The 22,257-nt window shown below is 37.8% G+C and overlaps 1 pseudogene; it reads left to right on the top strand.

Moving 5' to 3' along the window:
* The window catches only part of LOC113181966 (MAP/microtubule affinity-regulating kinase 3-like), a 136,032-nt pseudogene that overhangs the window by 113,200 nt on the left and 575 nt on the right, over nucleotides 1-22,257 (top strand).

The following is a 22,257-nucleotide window of genomic DNA, read 5'->3' on the forward strand; positions in this document are numbered from 1 at the left end:
CAGAGGGAAGTGAATTGAGGAGAGGAGTTATGGGGGGAGGAAGGATAGTAGAATGGAGATTATTACCTTGTGTGCCTTTATGATTGCATGACTGGTATAACTCTACATCAAATACAACCAGAAGAATGCCAAGTTATACCCCATTTATATATGATGTGTCAAAATGCATTCTACTGCCTTGTATAACTAACTAGAATGAATTTTAAAAATTAGCTGAGTATATGAAAGAATAAAAGGGATTCATAAACCTGGGGTCGCCTGAAAATACATAAAAAAGAAGTAATCCAATATTACCATTCAAAGGCTAGATTGTGTTACAGTAAACCATTTGTCTCTTAGAAGGGCTTATACCTATAGATGGCCCATTCAGCCAAGATCTCTGCTTAAGAGACTACTGGTAAGATCAATGCAGCATGGCTCATGTCTTAAAAGGCCAATAGCATATAAAAACACAGACAAGAGAGAATCACTAAAACCAGGATTGACAGATGGGTACCTTTAAAACAGACAGACCTGCATGTACAAATTTCTTCCATTTTCTTTACCTTTGATGGATCAATTACAATAGCAAGATTGTATAATAGTCCAGGAAAGCTATCCAAAAGCCAGATCATTACAGTAAAACATTATCCTAGATAAGTATATATCTATAGATGGCCCTTTCTTCAACTCCCCTTACTTCTGACAGACGAATTCCAACTGCAAAAGGGTACAAAAAAGAAACAGAGAGTGATGACCAGAAAGGAGCCACAAAACCATGGCAGAGAAGAAACTTTAAATGGACCAGCGATGATCCTTCCCCAGAGACTATCTACAGAATCAGTGCAATATTGGCCATGTCTTAAAAGGGGGCAGTAACAGATACAAACAAAACAAAAATACAGACAGACAACCAGAAAGAATTCCCAAACCCAAAGTCAACAAACAGATGAGAGCCTGGAACAGACCAGAAGGAAGTAAATATCCCTAGCCAATGAACCATGACTCCTACACCAGTGGCATCACGGATGTCCCCGAAAAGAGGGACCAGAGGTTCCCACAAAGAGGAACCAGGTGTGTGGAATCAAGGGTCACTGTGTGCACACCAGAGGACTTACCAGTTAGCTAAAGTTGTTGCTACTTCCTAAGTTGAGTTTCCATTTACTCAAAGTGGACCATGATGGAGCAACTTTATTGAGGGAGGGTAGGCAGGAGTTTCCCAAAGCAAAAGGAGCTTAGGCAGCTGCTGGGATATTCCCTCAGTCAGTCACTCACTTTGTTCACAGGAAAAACTTCCTGGTTCTACCCAAGGCAAGCTCACTGGTCTCCTAACTCTCCAGCAGTTGGCTCTCGACAAGTTCTCCAGCCACCTTGCATCCTCAGCTTGGAAGTGAGGTTCCTTGCAAGCCAGGTCAGCCTGAGAAAGCTGGAGCAGGGGCTGCTGTCGGGTCCCACCTGGGGTACCAAATTTGTTCCCGAAATCTCTGTCCTTGTCCCTGATGCTAATCCGATAACAAGGGCAGTTTTGAGAAAAAGGATAAAGAAGTGTTATTGCTTTGCTAGCTAAGGAGAAATCAGGGAACTCCTGTCCCAGAGGTGGTGATTCTGGAAATAAATTATCATAAGCAATTTAAAAACTCAGAAACCATGAACTAAATTATATGAAGAAATTGACTAAATAAAAGTTAAAACTTTTGACTTGGAAAATGATTCTATAAATAAAATGAAATGATAAATGGGGAAATACTTGTAACTTCTTTGTCAGGTAAGTGTATGTCTTTTCTAAATAATGTTCTTATAAATCTATGCAAATGATGAATACCCCATAGAAAAATGAGAAAAGGCTATGAATAAAAATTCACAGATGCAAAATACAGTACATTGTTAAGAACTTAAAAAGAAATTGAAACTTAATTGTCTTTATTTCTTCATGCATAAAAATGTTAAACTTGTAAAACGAGTGCATTGGCTTTAGGAAATGGTCATTCTTAAATTGTTTTCTGGAGATAAAATTTTAGTATCCTTCAAAAATACTTTTATTGAAGAATATTGCATAGAATGCAAAGTATTCAAAACCTAAATGACCCTCTTTGTAGTGTATCATGAAGCCAACATTTGTGTAACCCTCACAAGGTCAGGAAATGCAAAGTTACCAGTATTTACAAAACTAATGTTGTGGTGGTTTTTTACTTCTCTGCTACCTCCTCTCTGTCTTATCAAGGTGACTACCATTCAGATCTCTAATACTACAAATTAATTTTACACAACTTTGAGCCTTATGTAAGTGGAGTAATTTTTTTAGGGCTGTCTTTTTTCATTCAACAAGTGTTGGTGAAATTTGTTTTTGTAATTACATATAAATACAAATTATAAATGTACATTGTTGGGTGAAATTTTGTAAAGGTAAAATTTCTAAGCTGATTCTAAGCTGCAAAAGTCTGAGTTAAAGTGTAAAAGACCGGGCATTGTAAGGTCTCTAAATTACAAGGCCTGGGCTAAAAAGTAAAAGACAAGGCATTGTTACAATTCCCCTGCTACCCCTAGAACCTGTAATCTCTGTAGTTTTTAGGACAATGCTGGAACTGCCCAGTAAATATCTCCATTGATTCCCTGGTTGTTTAATAGCTAAGGGCTCCAAGTAGCTCGGCACGTAAGCATCTAGGCTCCAAAACCAATCAGTTTAAATGTGTACCCTGCTTAGAAGTGACCAATCACCCCTGCCCAGACTGTTCCCGCCAATGAATGTACTAATCCTGTCTCAGAGTTGTTGTTCAATTTTCCCGCGCCTCATGATGATTTGTTCTGATGTATGTAAAGCCCACCGCCCTCTCCAGAAAGTGTACTTAAGCTCTGCTTGACCTCTGCTCTGAGCTCTGAGCTGCTCTCCCTTCTTGAGTGAGCACAGAGCCCCAGCGTGCTGGAACGGATCCCCAATAAATCCCCTTCTGCAATTGCATGAAGTCAGTCTCTTGCGTGGTCTCTCCCTCCAAAGCTCCGCCGAACCCTTACAATTTCACTGAATGAATGTATAAGATTTCCTAATTACAATTCTAGTCTTGATATTCAAGCTACTCTAGTTTTGGGCCACTTTGTATAATGATACTGTGGATATTTTAATGCCCATTTATACCTATGAATAGAAATGTACATTCATAAGAAATGTTGTTAGCAGATAATCTATCAGTAATGTTCAAGTTACTCTGCAACATTGCCAACACTCGATAATATCAGTCTTTCTAACTTTAGCCTTTCTGGTATATGTTGAGCTTTAGTTTTATTTTCCTTATGACTAATAAAATCCAGTACATTTTCATATGTTTATTAACCAATTGGATAACTTTTGTAGGCAAGTGCTTGCTTAATCAGGTACATTGCTTGTTTGGGATGATATCTGTGTGTATTTTTTTTAAACTGGGGATTGAACCCAGGAGCACTTAATCACTGAGTCACATTTCCAGTACCACCCCCTTTTTCCCAGAACTAGATTCTTGCTAACTTGCTTAGGACCTCTATAAATTTCTGAGGCTGGCTTTGAACATGAGATCCTCCTATTCAGCCTCCTGAGCTGCTGGGATTATAGGCATACACCACTGCACCCAGTCTTTTTTTTTTAATTCCATGGGTTCTTTATATATCCTTCCCATATTCTCTCATTCTGTGGTTTTTCTTCTATTATTTTAATGATATCTTTACACAGATATTTTCTTACTTTTATTATAACACAGGTTATTGGTATCTTTCTTATGCACCATGCTTTTTGTATCCTATTTATGAAATCTATTCCTGCTCCAGGTCATGAAGATCATCTTATTTGTTTCTTCTTAGAGTTGAGCTTTCCAACACAGTAGGAAGTAACCACATGCAATTTCAACCAATTATTTGAAATTAAATTGATTGAAATGAAATAAAATAAATAAAATCAAAATTTCTTTTACATAATAACTATGTCATTAATGACTCAGGAACCACAGATAGAGAACTTTTACAACGTTCTACCAGTCAAATATGTTCTAGTAATGTTCAAATATGTTTGCCTTTTGTGGCCCTATAATATTATTATGCTCAATTAAGATGATTAATAATGACATTTTAGATGACAAAAACAATCTCATGAATCTTTACTAAAAAAAATCTAAATTTTATTTAGTGCTTGATTAAAACAGATAAATAATTCCAACTGGGAGGACTCATAATAAAAGCACTGATGAAAATAATTTGCACTTAAATTCATTAAGACTAGGAAGGACTGAAGGAAAAGTCAGAATGGGTATTCTACAAGGAGTAGATCAAGGTGATAGAACAGTGGGAGAATCCAAGCAGAAAGAAGACTCCATAGATGAGATTCTCATCTCTTGACTTACAAAACCCTATTTTGTTCAATATCAGACATAGAGATTTAAATATATAGGTTTAAATCCCTGTCTCAGTTTTCAAATTATGCCCCCTTTTAATGATTTATGATCATTATAAAGAGATCCCACTTGGATCTAGGCTAATTTATTGTGAGAAGTAATGATGTTCCTAACAGCAATAGGAGAGTGGGAAGGGTGTGGGAGGAAATATGAGAATGTTAATTTTCTCATCCTAGCAGGAAGACAATCAATGTTCCCTAAAATAAATACAAGTGGAAATTTTTGGGTTTTATGTCCTTCATTATTTTCTTATTGTGAATTCTTTGAGCCTTAGGAGGAGTATATTAGGATCTATTTCTGTTGGGAGGAAACATTGATATAAAGTTTGTCAGTTGTTTCAGTTTTGTTTATTCCTTCTTCATGTATTAAATTTAAATAAAAATTAATTTAATAATTGAGTGTACATAACTGAGTAACTGTAGGTGACCCTGTAGATGGATTGCAACAAATGCTTTTTTTCCTGGTTTTGATTTTTGTCTCTTTTCTTCTTTTCTCCTCTGCTGTTTCCCCTAATTCCTCTCTTTCCCCAATTCTTGGCAATTCACAATACTTCCAAAAGTAGGTCTCAAAAGAATTTTCTGGAATGAAATTATACCAATGATCCTGATCCAGAGGCATAAAATACAGAATTTTATCTACCTTCTGCAATCACATGTTTTCTACGAGTTAGAGATTAAAATGAAAATGCAAGGAAAAAAAAAGTGCAATCCAGGCCAGAAACAAAGGACATGTAACCTTCTCTTTTCCTTGCCCTAGAAAACTGTAATGCTGCTTTGGTTTAGGGAGTTACCTGGTTTTTAAGTTTCCCTGATGGGCACCAACTAATTAGAATCAATTAATTTTTCTTGCCTTGATATTCCATCAAAGATTAATTTATGCCTCCATTTGCACCCATTCAAAACGAGAAATATACATTTACTGATAGTTTTTTCCTAAATAATTAAATTTTGGGTGAGTTTCATGTTTTTCTATGAAATCTCTTTATAATGATCATAAATCATTAAAAGTAGGCATAATTTGAAGACAGGGATTTAAGCATATATATAAATCTATGTCTGATATTGAACGATATAATAATACATTGCTAAGTAAAAAAATATAATTTAAAGTATAATGAGTAAAATAAGATTCTATTTAACAAAAAAACCCCAATATATTATTTGCATGCACCTAAATTTGCACATCTGTATTAAAACTCTGGCAATGGAATGCTAGCTAACAGAAAATTAGAAGTTCTAAATGATCCATAGAAACAAATAGTAAGAAAATGTGTTGCAATTTTAGGCTCTACAAGGTTAAAAATCTAGGTATGCATATTGACGAGAAACAAATCAAAAATGATTTTTACTAAGAAAACACAAAAAATAGTGATTTTTTTGTTTTAATGAGAAGTATCAGTTTACAGAACTGTTGCACACAACAATAGTTGTGTGTATAGTGCCCAAATCCAAGAGTGTTGTTTACATAGAAAACAAGGAGCATGCAACTTTGTCCATGACAAATTCACATGAATAGGAAGAAATGCCTACTTTTATTTTTGTTGCTAAACTAGCCCAGGAGCAGGTGCCATCTCATATGCAGTTCACATGAGGAATAGTCTGTGGTTCAGCTTTAGTGTTCAGTGTTATTTGCTATTAGAAGGAAATAGAATTGGATAAAATATACTATTGATGGATATGCATACCTATGTTTATAGCAGCACAACTCACAATAGCCAAGTTATGGAACCAGTTTAGGTATCATCAACAGATGAAAGGATTAACAAATGCAGTATATATACATATTGGGGTTTTCTTCAACCATAAATAAATATTAAATTATGTCATTTCCAGGAAAAAACAAGAATCTGGAGCACATCATGTTAAGTGAAGTAATCCAACTCAGCAAGTCAAAGACTGTAGGCTTTCTCTCATACATGCAAGCTAGAGAGAAAGGAGTGGGGAGGCGATCACATGAAAATGGAAGGGAGATTAGTACCATATAGGAAGGGGATCAGGAGGAGAGAAGAGGGGAGAAAAGAGGTATTGGGAAATCAAGCTGATCAAGTTATGTTATGTGCATGTACAAATAACTCACTATGAATAACACTGATATGTACAATTATTATGAACCAATAATTTTTTTAAAAAAATGGAAATAGAGATTCTTGGAGAATCACTGACTCTATGTTTGTGGCTTGAAAAAGGTCATCTTGACAGTAGAACCACTTGCTTTAACACAAGGATTCTGTCAGAAAAACCCTGAGTTTTGCTTTTAGGGACACACATGCACCCAGTTATGGCAATTCTGTCATCACAAAGCCTGAAAGCAAATGGTTTTTAACAGAATGAAGTAAAAGATGGATTTAAAATTAAAAATTTAAATGGTGGATAAATAGTATATGCCTACTTTTTAAATTGAATATCTCTGGGATGATTTATACAGTGAATGAGTGTTGTTCTTATGAGGTACATATTTGATTTTTATTTTTTTGTTTATAGCTGCTTTGTTCATATTATCCAAAAGGAAGAAACAACTCAAATGCTCATACAACTAGTGGATTGGACAAGATGCTACATATTCATACAGTGGAATATTATTTGGCCATTAAAAGAAATGAAGTACTGATATACAGTGGAATATTATTTGGCCATTAAAAGAAATGAAGTACTGATACAAGCTATAGCAGAGATGAACCTTGAAATTATCATACTCACTGGAAGAATCCATTCAGGAGGATCACTAATACAGTATATGGGAATGATGGGAATCAGGGGGGTTGTAATTAAATAGAATGTTTCTGGGAAAACAAAGAAATAAATTCATTAAGACTAGGAAGGACTGAAAAAGTCAGAAAGAGTATTCCAGGGAGTAGACCAAGGTGATAGAAGAATGGGAGGATCCAAGCAGAAACAAGAATCCATAGAAACAAGACTCCCAGACTAGATTCTCATCTCTTGATTTACAAAATCCTAAGTCAGATAATAATAATAATAACAATAACAATAATATTCCCAAGAATGTTAACAAATTATTGAAAATTATGCATAAAGTTGAGATGATCATGGATTTTTTTGTTATTAACAGTTGTTTCTTTTTATTTGCAGAGCAGTAATTGATGGTGTAGATAAACTGCAATTTGTTAATCCACTCCCCTGGTGATGGACACTGGGGTTATTTCCAGTTTTTTAATATTCCAGATAAAGCTGCTACAAACATTTGTTGACAAGTCTTTGTGCACAATTATATTTTTTTTTCTTGGGAAAATACCTAGTTGTGGAACGGCTGGTCATAGAGTAGTTTGTATGCTTGATTATTTGCAAAATAGCCAAACCATTGGTGCCATTTCCTGCAGATAATGTATTTTTAAATACAGTTCAGGGAGCCAAAAAGCAAAACTTTTCTTCTTGGCCATGTTATTTTTGAAGTATGATGTTGAAAAATTCTATTTACAAATTAGGGTTGATAATTTAAGAGAGAGAGAGAGAGAGAGAGAGAGAGAGAGAGAGAGAGAGAGAACTCTATGAGTACTTACGTAACTTTGAAAGGTCCTGGAAGACACAACCATATGGCATGCCATGACCAAAGATCAGTTAATTAATATTCTAGAACACATAATCCTGGTATATTTGAGTGACATGGTATTTTCTTTTGCATCTGCCAAAATTTATTGTAACTCTAGGGAAGTTATGAAATAAGTACAGAAAATACATTATTCAAAAGAATAGTATCATTATTTTAATTTTAATATAAGTAAAAAAAATATAAAAATAAATTTTGAAATCATGCTGATACCTGTGAAGGATCTCTGTTTTTGAATCAACTAACCGAGGTTCATACGTTAGACTCGATTTTATTGGAATGCTTTAGGGAACATGGTTAATTGCATTTTGAACCAAAGTTTAAATATTTAAAACAATGTGTAAAATGCATAAATATTTAAGCATTTGTGATGTTTAAATGTTTAGAATATTGTGTAAGTAGATTTATAGATTTTAATAAGCTGAATATTAAATAGAGAAGCACAAATAGAAATATATTCTTTGTGTTCAGGTTTTATAAAATGAAAGCTTACTTTTTATCATCAAACATAAAGAATAGCACAAGGAGTATCTTTGTAGAGATGTTATAGTTGAGTATCACTACAAAGACACTCTTTAATAACCCAAAACTTAAATTCTACAAAAATATCAATAGTAACAAAAATTAATGAAGTTGAATTATCAGAGTCAGCAAGATTGTCCTCACATGTCATGTCTACAGGGAGAGCATTCAAATGGGGAAAAGGGACAGTGGGAAGCTGATACATGGGATAAAATTTCATAGTGCTATACTTCCCCCAAATATACATAAATAAACATACCTTACATACAAACAGAGATTTGATACATTATGGTATAAAGTTGTATTAAGAATTGTAATGCAAAAAAATTATGAATGTAACATACTCCTCTAGTGTGATGTAAGAAATAATAATAATAATAAAAACAATTTTAAAAGAAAGAATGAAAGGTAAATGAAAAGCCAGACATGAAGAGTCAAATATCACATGCTCTCGTTTACATGTGGAAGATAAAACTGATCTCAAAGACATGGAGAATGAAAGAGTGATAGAGCCCAGGTTGGGTGATGAGGGGAGAAGAAATAAAGAAAGAGTGGTAATGGGTCCAGGGGTGCAGTTGGATAGGAGGAATGACTTCTAATATTCTATAGCAGGACCACTATGATTGCCTACAACTAATTGGATATTTAAAAATAGCTAATGGAGAATTTTGAATGTTACCAACACAAAGAAATGTTATATGGCTGAGGTGATAGATGTGCCAATTACCCTAATGTCTGATCATCATATATTGTATGCATGTATTGAAATGTTACACTGAATCCCATACATGGGTACAAGTGTTATGTGTAGATTTTAGAAATATAATTTTAAAAATTAGAGAGAGAGAGAGAGAGAGAGAGAGAGAGAGAGAGAGAGAAGCTAACAGCTGAGGAAATACAAATAAAATCTGTACCTAGCTCAATCTTATGGTACCTATATGCTAAGGTCCTGGTTTTAACACCTGCTCTGGTTGTGTGAGTATTGCCATTAGAGGAAGCTGAAGGGTACATGGGAACTCTGAGCTATTTTTGAAACCCTATGCATAAAATTATTTCAACATAAAGATGTCATAAAAATATCTTCAGATATTATTTATTGCCTGAGGAACAGGTGTGGCCTGTTCTAGTGGAGCAGGCAAGAAAGTCTTTTGGAATCTGTGTGAGCTTCCCAGGGTCCCTTTGCCTCATTTGCATGCTCTGCCTATGAACTCAATGCAGAACATGTGAGCTAATCTTACTGAGTCTGCTAATCTGTCTTTTATTAGTTTTTGTTGTGGTTAATGCTGCTTAGTGCAAAGGAAACAGTCATAAGCATAAATACTACAAAAACAGTCATATACGTTTACATATAGTAATTCTGCTCTCTGGCTGGTACCTCCTTAAAAATTAACCTGCCAGGCGGGGGTTATAGCTCAGTGGTAGAGTGCTTGCCTAGCACATGTGAGGCTCTGGGTTCAATTCTCAGCACCACATAAAAATAAAAAATAAATTAAAGGTATTGTGCTCAGCATCTACAACTAAAAAAATATGCATATTAAAAAAATTAACCTGCAGCCGTCCTCCTAGATCCTTACTTCCTGCACAAAAGCTTTTTGTGCCATATTCTCATCCAAAACCATCCAACTGTCTCTCCTTACACTTAAGGAAGATGTGAGTCTTCTTACAAATGCCTCAGGACCTAAGATGTGCCTAACATTGACAATTCTGTTGTCTCGTGTTCTCTCTCCTTTTTCACTGTTCCTTGAACACACCCAGTGTACTCCTACCTGCAGGACTTGGTGTTGCTGCTCCCTTTGCCCCCTGCAGCCAAATATGACCTTCAGTGACCTCATTGTTACTTTCATTAACTGATATTATTTTCTATGTCTATTTAGTCATTTTTGTCTTTTCCACAGAGTCTAGCACATATTGGTGCTTGATAAATACTTTTGAATGAATGAATAAATAAATGAATAAAAACTCCTGTTAGTGGTACTTATTCTGGGAAGTATGATTAAGGCAGATAAGACTTACACTCTGATTTTTATATTTGAGGGCAATTTGGTATTCTTATACCAAATATAAGCTTATTTTGCAATCAAGTTTTAAAAAAATATATGCACGTACATTTTCATACTTGGAACAGATAACGACAAAGATGATTTCTAGTAGCAGCACTGTTCTCACTGTTCTCATGGGATCTGGAATGTTCCCAAAGGTTCATGTGTTAAAAGGCTTAGTCCCCAATGCAGAAATAGTCAGAGGTGGGGCTTTTGGAAAGTGGTTGGCTCATGAGGGTTCTGACCTTAGCATTACTTCACTAATGGGTTAATCACTGTGGATTAATTCACTGTTGGGTTCACAGTTCAATGGACTAATGGGAGATGGTAGAAACTATAGAAGGTGTGGCTTATTGGAAAAAATAGATCACTGGGGTTGTGCCCTGGAAGGGTATCTTGTTCTGGCCTCTTTCTTGCTGTCTCTCTGCTTCTTGGTTACGATAAGTGAGTAACTTTCCTACACTGTGCCCTTCTATTATGATATACTGTCTCACCATAGTTCCAGAAACAATAGATCCAGCTGACAGTGGACAGAAACCTATGAAGCCATGAGCCCAAATAAATCTTTCCTCCTCTCTGCTGATTTTTGCAGGTATTTTGTCACAGCAACAGAAAACTTACTAACACAGCATTCTACGATACTAGGTTTTCCAAATTATTCTCTTAAGTTACAGGGAGCAAAGCCTAGCACAGCTTAGCTCTCAATTGTAAGGTACTAAAACAGAGTCATGGATTCTATTTTTCATGTATGAATTAATTCAAAAGCATTAATCAATGTCAGTATCTAAGAGACTTTTTCTTAGGTTTTGGACCTGGAATGTCCCAAAAGCTCATGAGTTAAAAGCATGGTCCCCAAAGCAGCAAGTTTCAGAGGCAGGGCTTTAGTCAAGGATTAGATTGTGAGGGCTTGACTTCATCAGTGGATTGATCTATCTGGATGGACTGCTAGAAGGTAGGACCTAGTTGTAGGAGGTAGCTCACTGTGGGTATGCCCTGGAAAGGTATTTATTTCTTTTGCCCCTTCTCTTTCTGCTGCCTGGTGGCCAGGAGCTGAGAAGCTTTCCTCTGCTGTGCCCACCATATGTTTCTGTCTTGGAGTCAACTGACCATGGATTAAATCCTACATGTCCCTGAATTCTGTCTCTGCTTCAAGGATAACTATAACTGATTTTGTTTTATTTTATTTTTTTGCCATGAGGTGGATAGATAAGCGTTCAAATACAGTAATTATTAAAACTTTTTGCTATGCCTTTCCCTCTTCCATAAAGTATTGAAGCAGCCTGCAAAGATACAGAAACTCTATCAAGACAAGATGAAAGCAAAAGACAAAGAAAAGACCAGAGGGATATGAACATGAAATAGTACCGGAATTGAGAATGAGACAAAACTCTTTCTAAAGACCTCTGCTCTTGCAAATAAATTGCAAACATTGGCTGTAACCTTTCTCAAATCCAGTATAGATAGGGAAACTGGATCAATCACACCATTTTCATTATTTCTAGCATAAGCTGAATCAAATCTGTTACTCTGTCATTTCACACCTATTCCCTATAGAAAAGCAGAAAGAAAATTTTCTCTGCAAGTCTCTGTGAAGATATTTTTCTTCATTTCATTTTTGTAGTGATGTTTAATCTCATTTCTGGTGATACAAGGAAATTTCAGGATTCTGAGATGCAATTGGGTTAAAACAATTCTATGGTGAAGGGGTGATAGTGGGTGTGAGCAGGAGTTAGAGGACAGGAATGATAGATTAAAATAAATGTGCTCACCTTTAAAATAATCCCGTAGTACATTTTCTTCTCTCAGTCTCTCCAGGATGGGATTCAGTAGACACACTTTCCCCCTATGTACAAAATTAGAATCTGCCCCTAAAACTAACAGAACTGGGGAGGATGATAGTTGAAAGCCCATAATATCATTTATTTCTGCCTCACTGGTCAGACATATTTTGGGCATATGAGTCAGCACAGTGTGAGCAGAGCATTTGGGCTAGACTTTATCAGAATTTATGTAAAAATTTCAGAGTGACTGCAGCTGTCCTGGTTAGTAATTTAAGGCTGTGGTAAGAGCAGGGCTAAGGAGGTGGGAACACTGAACTTACTTGGTGACTGGGACAGCTCTGATTAGGCAATGTTTGTGTTCCAACCTCCTCTGACAGCCTCTTTTTGTTTTTTTTTGGTATCAAGACTTAATTGCTCAGATTGGCCCAGACCCATGTGTTCTCAACTCTGAAATACCTGACAAAAATCTCAGCCTGTCAGAGCATTCTTCTACATCAGATCAGGTTCTCAGGGCATTTCCTGGCTGGGAGAAGGTGGTGTTGGTGATTCATTTTGATTCATCTGTCATTGACTAAGTGTATTCTATGTGTTTGATATGCGGTTCTTACAGAAGAGATGGTAAAGATCAGGATGTACTTGTGTCCTAGGGAAGGTCTCATCTGATGGCAGACAGGTATGGTCCCAACTTTCACAGCGCAAAATGGAATGTGATTGCTTCAGAAAAAGCACAGGGATTCAGAAGCATTGAAGAGAGTGAAGTTTTAGGAAAGGCTCTTAATTCTCCTTTATTGAGGGTAATATTAGAGTAATTATTAAAATTTTGAGGGGTCTAGCATTTAGCAGGCACTTGAAAAATTTAGCAGACTCTCAGAATTTCCTAGATAGTTGAATGAAAAAAAGGTGCCAACTCTGCACAAAAAAGTATAGCATGAGGATACAGAGATGGATAGAGAAGAGATTTGATGAGAGGGAACCATACAGAAGCATAATGAACAGTAACAAAGTTGGCTGCACTGGAGCAAAGATAAATGGACTAGTGCATTGTCAAAACCCAGAACTCGTGTGTTAAAAAAAAAAAGCTGTATTTCAACAATCTAAAAACAAGTTTAAGAGCACTTACAAACCTTCAGAAAATAAATGGAGACAAATACCATTATAATGTGGAAGTTAGTTAATGTAAGTAATATAGATATATTAAAACACTTAACATGCTATAATTGACATAATATGATATGAAGCCAAGATTTTCTTTTTTTTATTTTTTTATTTTTTTACACACTCATTATAAGAAAATTTATTCTAAAATATAGAATAATTAGTGAAAAGCATATTTAACATGGAACTACCCCCCTTTAATGTATCAAATATTATTTTAACAAATGTAGAGAATATGTATAATATTTCAAAATCACTTAATACTTAAAATTACCAACCTCATAAAAAACATTTTTATAAAAAACAGGAATAATATATCAAATGTCATGATAAATGATGAATTTTTGAGAGTATATGAAGCCAAGATTTTCAATGAAGTCTTCTAAGTCTACCTTTTCACTGCCTTCTACCTTTTGTAGGCATAGCCCAATGGGGAGTAAGGGTAATATGGCATTTCATTAGGGTACTGCACACTAAAATAGGGGTAATTGAGGAGGGTTTTTTTGAAGAGACTATTTATGAGCTTGTGGGAAAGGTTAGGGAAAACTGACAAGGGATGGTGAAGCCCGTGGGGTTATTAACATTTGGTGACTAACGTTAGAGCTGTCAAGGGGGTGGATTGATTAGAAAGAGCTGTGGCTATAGTTGAAGGAAGGAGGATGGAAGTTGTGGTTTTCTGTGGAGGAACAAAGCCATTGCCAACTTGTAAACCAGGGGCACATGGAGGAAATACGAGATGCCCTAATCCCTCTCTCCTCCCAATTTCCTGTTAGTGTCACCAACTGGGCAAATGTCTTCTCCTACAGGACAAGGAAGCCCATGCAATAATCCATACAGATCAGCCTCTTGGAGCACAGAACAGAGCAAATCTAGCCAGCCCAGGAAAGATCAAAACTTATTTGCTCTTGGAATCTTGGGAGGTATCATTTAATTTACCCCATGAAACTATTAATTATGTTGGCATTCTGGAGTGAATTTATGAATAACTCAATAGAGTTTACAGGGATGAACTACCCTACAATTAAATTAAATAGGTTTTCAATAATATAAAATTATCTTCAATTTTTAGCAAATTTAATCTCTGTTCTCCTAAACAATCATATTCCATAAAGTCAGGGCACTCATTATTTTCTCAAGCATACTTGACACATGTATGTACAATATTAATAATCAGGTGGTAAGTACCAGATGCTGTGGATGCTTCCAAAACAGTCTTGCTAAGACATTGCAAATTATTTGTATTTTTCATTCAAAAATAACATTTACATATCAAAACCCCCCAAATCCCATATTTCAAGCTCCTAGGAAGTAAAAATCCACCTATCTTCAATTACAAGATAGGTTGTAAATAAAGCTCCTCCAAGAGAAATATATTCGGATGCATGCTTGTGAGGTCAGTAGAATATGCCAGATACAGGGATGGTTGTTTTATGTTACAGAAATGTTTTCTAACAGAACAAAGGAATGGAGAAGGGTTGGTAAGTCTTTGAGCAAGTGTTACTCATCTCTGAGGCCTCTAGCTAGGATGTGAAGAGAGAGTCAGACAGTTAAAAAAATATTCTCTCCCTCAGAGCAATGAAACCCAGTTCCTTTTAAATATCAATGTATTAGGGATGAATATTCAACTACAAACACTATTGTATAAGAAATGTCATACTCTTGTCTTCAAAATAAAATATTACTTTGAACTTTTAAGTTGCTGTGTTAATAGAGCATTCACTATCAATCATATTGTTATGCTTTTTGTGCACCCCCCCCCTCCACAGTCCTCATTTTGAGCTTTAGTCCTTCTCAGACCCCATTACCAACCACCTCTCCATCTGGTTGCCAGGGAAGGAAACACAGACCCAGTACTTGTGAAACCACTAACTTCCATTCCCTTCCATGTACCAGAATCTATGAAAGGTATTAATCTCTCTCCCTTCCTTCATAGCATAAGCTTAGTGAGTTTAGAATTTTTTTTTTTAATGTGGGGAGGCTGCCTTTCAGAAGCTTACAGGTAGAGAGTCCTGCTAAATGGAGCAGAAACTAGTGATGATAAAAATACTAAAGAAAACAACACAAATTAACTCTTGTTTTCCCAATCTCTCAATTCAGAAAGAGCCAACCCAGAATAATACCAATAAAAATTATCATACCATACTGGATTTCTCCACACCCTCCAATGACAGTGAGCCCTGGTGAATGTGATTCTCAATGAGAAACATTGGTTTAGGAGGCATCATGCTAAGCTCTGCAGCTACAGAGAGAACTCAGACCGGCTCTCTATGAGTTTACAGTCTCAGGAACAGCAGCCATGCCCAAAACTGCAGGAGCTGGGGGAAATACCATAATGGAGGAAGGTATGGAAAGAGTGGAGACCCATTGGGAGCTGTCTGTTGAGGAGCATCAAAGAAGGAGGATGTACTATTTGCATTATGTACAATGTCAGTGACCAATACAGATTGGCTCAGCAAGCATGGGGAGGCAGCGTTGCTCAAAGCAGAAGGGACAGACTAAGTAGCTGTCAAATAAGAGAGCCTAGTATGTTAGTGAACAAGAAAGAGTCACTGGTTTCCATGTGGCCGACTCCAAGTCAGATTTTTATGTAGGAAATTTGTTGGGGAGTATTCAACAAAGGAATAATTTTTCCGAAGTAGGAGTGAACAGGAAGAAAAAGCTAATCTCAACAGAGCCAGGCTAGTCTCAACAGAGCCTTAGGGAGCCCCACAGCTGGACAGCCCCTGCAGAGGGAATCTCAAAATTGAGGCAAGGGAGCCTGGTCTTTGCAGGCACTAAACGGTCAGCCATAGGATGTGACTGCTTTTGGAGAGGGAGCAGAATCTTGGAAGAGGAACTTCCCTTTGACTGAGTGGGATTCCTGAGCTCTTGGCAGGCAACGTTCCTGGAGGTGGGGGAATGAGGGCCTCCATACTGCAGGAGGGGCTGTGGGTAGTGCACCATTACCTCCACAGTCTAGCACTGCTATGGCAGGTCTGCTGAGGCAAGAAAGGATGGTGTATTATGTAGGGAACACTAGGCTACAGTGTGGCAACAAAATCCTCCAAATCACACAGCATGATAAAGCCTTATTTTGTCTTCTTTGAGTGTTAGGAACTCAACTTGTGGGAAGTTAGGGATTCAGTCTTCCACATTTGCAGTAAAAGGGAAAGAGGGAGAAAAGAGAATGACGATGGCCTGGCTTGTACACTGTGCACCCAGCTTCCTCCTACTTCCCACTAATAAGAGCCAGTCACATGGACTAACTTAATTGTAAGAGAGAAGATAAGTCAGGCTCAGGGATGCTCACAACAGTGTTCAGTAGAAGTCAGGATCACTGGGTAGCAAACACTTGCTACTATCTAATATTGAACACAACAACTCAGGATTTTTCAGTGGTTTATCAAAATTAATATTTAATAACCATTCAGATTGGTGTTTTCTTCAGCAACACTAAGAGTTGTTCTAAAGTTGTAGAAATCTTCCTAAAAAGTTCATCAAGCACCATATGAAGTATTTATAGCAAATCCATATTTTTAAGCTATCACCAAAGCTCCCTTCCTAGCTAGTTGTTTGGTATTTATGTGAGAAACATCTATAAAACCTAGAAAAACAGAAAGGTAGGAGACATCCTGGGGAGGGGTTTGGCATTTCATCCACAGACTTGCAAGTCTTTCCAAAGGCTCTGAATTGTTCTTGGGGCAATGGGAAGCCTCAGAAGGCTTAAGCAGGATGGTAAGCAGAGACATCCAATATGGAATATGCTCATGTAAATAGGCAGCACATGGTAATTATCCAGACAATCATGCAATCACCATGTGTCAGAAATTTATTTGTGGCTTAAATCAAGATATCAGATATGCTGCTATTTATAACAATTCAATGTAATCCAAAGGAAAATTCCTAGTGCATAATCCTCTTACTGGAGGTACTTCCAGAATTAGATTTGATCAAATGTAGCCACCTCCTTTCAAAAGACAACTTCAAAAACATCGTCCTGGCTTGAAGTCCTCCTAACTCCCTGCTCCCTTCATCAGCACACAGAGCTGGGTGTGTAACCAACTTTTAGGACAGCTTCTAGGAATCTCTTATCCTACTGTAACCCAGGGACTACAAAGCTGTACCAACAGGGACTTGATGGCAAAGGAGAGGCAGGATGAACCTGAGCCCTGACAGGAGGTAGTCATGACTCCCGAGCTGTGGCAGAGAAAAAGGCCTCAGGATCTGCTGCTTCCTGCTGGTTAGACTTAGCTGAAAGTGAACATCTAACAAAAAGCCTTTCCATAACTTTCCCTTCCTTCCTCCTGCTCTTAGAATGGTCTGACTGGAAATAGCACTTCTTTTCTCATAGCTTTATCTCCTTGCTAAGAGCTTAGCTCTACCTTATTGTTAGTCAACTTTGCATCATTGTGATCAGAATACCTGACAAGTATAATTTGTAGGAGAAAGTTTACTTTGGCTTGGAGTTTCAGAGATTCAGTTCAAAGTCAGCTGGCAGTATTGCTTTGGACAATGAGATGAGGCAGAATATCCTAGCATCATGATGGGAGGGTATGGTAGAGGAAAGCTGCTTAGCTCAGGGAAGGCAGAAAATAGAGATGGAGGCAGGCGGGGGTGGGGGGAGAAAAAGAAGGAGGAGGAGGAGGAGGAGGAGGAGGAGGAGGAGGAGGAGGAGGAGGAGGAGGAGGAGGATGGTAGTCAGGGACAAGATATACTCCAAGGCCATGCCCCTAGTGGCCTACTTTCTTCAGTCACACCTACCTACATATAGTTACCACTAGTAGTCCATTCAAATTATTAATCTACCAAATGGATTAATCCACTGATGAGGTCAAAGTTTTCATAATCTAATCATTTCACCTCTGAACATTCTTACATTGCCTAATATATGAGCTTTTTCATGAAAGATCCAACTATAACATGTGTACATGTCACAGGTGCCATGGCATTAGCTCTTTGTTCTCTATGGGGGATCACAACTATTTGTCAGAAGTACAGGAGTGAGACTCAGGTTTGCCCCCTAACTGATTGTGGGACATAATTTAGTGGATTATTTAACGTTTTGGGACTTCAGCTTCCTTATGTAAAAGTTGAAGAGGCTGGCTATTCTCTAGTCCCCTTCTAGCTCAAGTTCATAAACCCACCAATTCAGGTTTTTAGTGAGATTGTGCTGCTTTGCTGCCTACAGTATCAAGGAGATGTGCACTTGAAGCCCAACTCTGCTTCTCACCAACTGGGTGATCTAGAAAAGTCATTTACCCTTCCCGAGGGAAAGAAACTTCAATTTTGCAACTTCTTGTTGAGGAAGACATATATAATCTTCATTTCACATAAATATATCTATAATTTACATTTATCTATATCTATATATCTACATCTCTCTCTATCTATCTATATCTCCAGCACATAGCAGACATGGAACAAACATGTATTTAATGTATAAGATTAAAAGTAATAGTATAAAAATTATAGAATTCTATAAGACTGGAAGGTCTAATGCAAATAACAGTGTTGGCAAGATTAGCTTCTGGTTTTAGGCATGCATTATGGCCAAGCTTTGGGGTTGACATGGAATGAAAGGCACATGCATTTGTTGAGAAAACAGACAATTAAACAGATGGGTATAACCAATTAGGATGAAAATGCAACAGATCACTTTTTATTTGGGTTGCTTTCTTCTAAGAGTCAACAACATAAGGAAAAAGAGAAAATAGTTCAGAAAAGTAGGAACTGTTGCACAGAGAGAAGCCTGAAAAAGATTCTTTTAGATACTCAAAAAAGAGACTTGGTAAGGTCTACCTTGGCCTACACCTATGCCGCCCATGGATTTGCAAGAGCTAGATTGTGTGCACTTGTGTGTGCATGTGTGTGTGTTTGTGCATGCATGCCCCTTTCCAGCAAACCTTCACAGCGTTCACAGGCCTGCTCACACACTCAGACAGTAATAGCATCAGCATCTGTCATCTTTTCACACCAAGAGCAATAGAGCACACTGATGTAAAAAGAAAACACATCCCTCAATCAGCTCTGGGTAAAGAGTAGATGCCAAATAACTATATTTCTAAAATTGGAAATACCGTGTGCATCTTCCAAGTGATGCTGGTAAAAGGTTCACTCACTCATAAATACAGGGATGCAGCTGGCACTAAGGGGTGGATTTTCTCAGCAAGGGGCCCCTTAATGGCAGCTGCCTGCCAGAAAAAAAAGCATGTGAGGCACTGAGTTAATTTAGCCTTGAATACCCTCCCCCTACCCCCAGGTTGGGTCCAGCCTTGGAATAGAATTGTGGGCTAAAAGGCAGAGACCATACGCAACTTCCACATACAGAGGGTCTGGGCATTGTAACCCAATTTTGAGACTAAAGAAGATTATATAAAGGATCATAGATGATCATGATCCTTCCTACTGTTTTTCTGTGAAGTGGAAAAATTTGTGAATCTCTTGCTTTGGGGATTTTTGTATGACTGAATAATTTTTGAGATATTAATTTATGTGTTTGGACTTACACAGTCTGATTTTGTTTTCGGGTTGCCCATTCATGAAGACCATTCTCTCTGTGCTTCATCGGTACAGATAACGGGCAGGCATGAAAGCAAAAGTCACTGGCAAGCATGTCTGGTATTTATTTTGTAAGGTTTCGTGGAGATCCTAAGAGTTTTGGAAGAGGGGGTGAAGGGTATTCAGTAGTAGCGGCAAAGTGACCTGAAGAATCAGAAGGTAGAGAGGCTCAGCTTTGCTCTCCTCTTTAGTCCACAAAGTCTTGGGCTGCAGCAGGAAAAGAGCAATTGAGAACAGGCATCCGGTAGCAGTAAGAGTCAGTCTGGCTTCCAGAAGCATCCTGGTGATGAACCAAAACCCTGAAAGGAGTGCTATCCAGGGTATATTGGCAGGTGGCACACAATTGATATTACCCAATGTTCCAGGCAAACAGAGGCAATTGACAGCTCCAGTGTCTAAGACCAAATACAAAAGGCACCTAGCTACCATCTTAACAATCCAACCGATTTCAGGAGTCATGGCTTGCCCTGAGGATGACTGAGGTCACATTTTGCAATAGGCCTGAGAAGAAGCAGGTCCTAGAATTAAAATTGGGCTGACATCTATAAAATAAGGAGATGTGATTTTTTAAAAATGTTTACCTGAGTTTGTGAGCTGGCATTCCTACCTCCTACATGTAGATGACTAACATTTCTCAGAACAGATGTTGGTCTTTATTATCTGTTTTGAGTCTGTTCTAGGAAACTATGGTGCTGCCTTCTCACACCCAAAGAAGAAGCTCCCATAGGAGTTGCCAGCACTGTGCATGGACCATGAGGGTGATGTGATTGCCTCTTTGGTAGGCAAAGCACTGCTTCTTCCCCTGCTCACAGTATTTGTAGTCAATTAGAACCACAAATTCTGAGGACACAATAAATCCCAACCTGGCATCATCTCATCTGATTTTTTTAGTTTCTCTCTCCTTTGGTTTATATCTCTGGTTCCTGCCACAGCAAGGGGTTGCAGGAATGCATGGTAAGGTAGGCTCAGCACATGGGGATTGCTATCTCTAGACTCCAGGGGTAAGGAAACAAACTGTATGTCTACTTAATCATCATGTAGTATGCAAGTGGAGGTGAATATTTTTGACTATGTGATTGCACACAGAAGAATGAAGAAAAAAAGAAGCAAGAGCTAAATTTAGACAAATCGTGTCTGCAGTACAGTATTGCCATCAAAAGCGATTGTTCACAGAGACCTCAAGGCAGAAAATCTGTTGTTAGATGCAGATATGAACATTAAAATAGCAGATTTCTGTTTTAGCAATGAGTTTACTTTGGTCACTAAACTAGATACATTTTGTGGGAGTCCTCCATATGCAGCCCAAGAATTCTCCCAGAGCTAGAAGTACCATGAGCTGGACGTGGATGAGTGGAGTCTTGGAATTATTCTGTACACTCTAGTCAACAAGTTGCTTCCCTCTGGGGGGACAGAATCTTGGAAGGAACTTAGAGAGTTTTGAGGGAAATACAGAATCCCTTTCTACATATCCACAGGCTATGAAAAGCTGCTCAAATGCTTTCTGGTGCTAAACCCAATTAAGCTAGGCATTCCAGAGCAAATCATGAAGGACAGGTGGCTCAACGCAGGGCATGAGGAAGATGAACTTTAACCCTTTGTTGAACCAGAGCTGGACTAGAAGAGAATAGATATTATGGTAGGAGTGGGATATTCACAGGAAAAAATTCAAGAATCTCTCAGTAAAATGAAATATGATGAAATCACAGCTACAAAATTATTGTTGGGGAGAAAATCTGCAGAGCTGAACACTAGTGACTCCAATTCTAACAGCAATTTTTCACTTGCTAAGGTGAGGCCAAGCAGTGACCTCAGCAACAGCACCAGACAGTCTGCTCCCCACGAAGTTCAGAGAAGCTTTTCTTCAATCCAGAAGCAAAGAGCCTACAGTGAACATGCTGGACCAGCTATTCCTTCAGTTGGGGCATATCCAAAGAGGAGTCAGATAAGCATTGCTGTTAGTGACCTCAAAGAAGATGGAATTCCCTCCTAGAAATGAGGTGGCAGTGCGGTGGGAGGAGAGGCAATTGCTCAAGCCAGTCCAATGCTTGGGAAGGCAAGTAACCCCAACAAAGTGGACATTCCTAAATGTAAGAAAAGCCCTGCTGTCCCCAGCAGTAGCACAGCATCTTTAGGGATGACACAGCAGAATTTTTCGTGAGAGAATCATGGTGGGCTGACATTCAGTGATCCAGAATGGCATGGAGAACAGCACCATTTCTTATCAGAGAATCACAGTTGCTTCAACCCACAGTATGGACTGTTGAAAATGGT

The sequence above is a fragment of the Urocitellus parryii genome, chromosome 3, assembly GCF_045843805.1.
Source record: "Urocitellus parryii isolate mUroPar1 chromosome 3, mUroPar1.hap1, whole genome shotgun sequence".
NCBI lineage: Eukaryota > Metazoa > Chordata > Mammalia > Rodentia > Sciuridae > Urocitellus > Urocitellus parryii.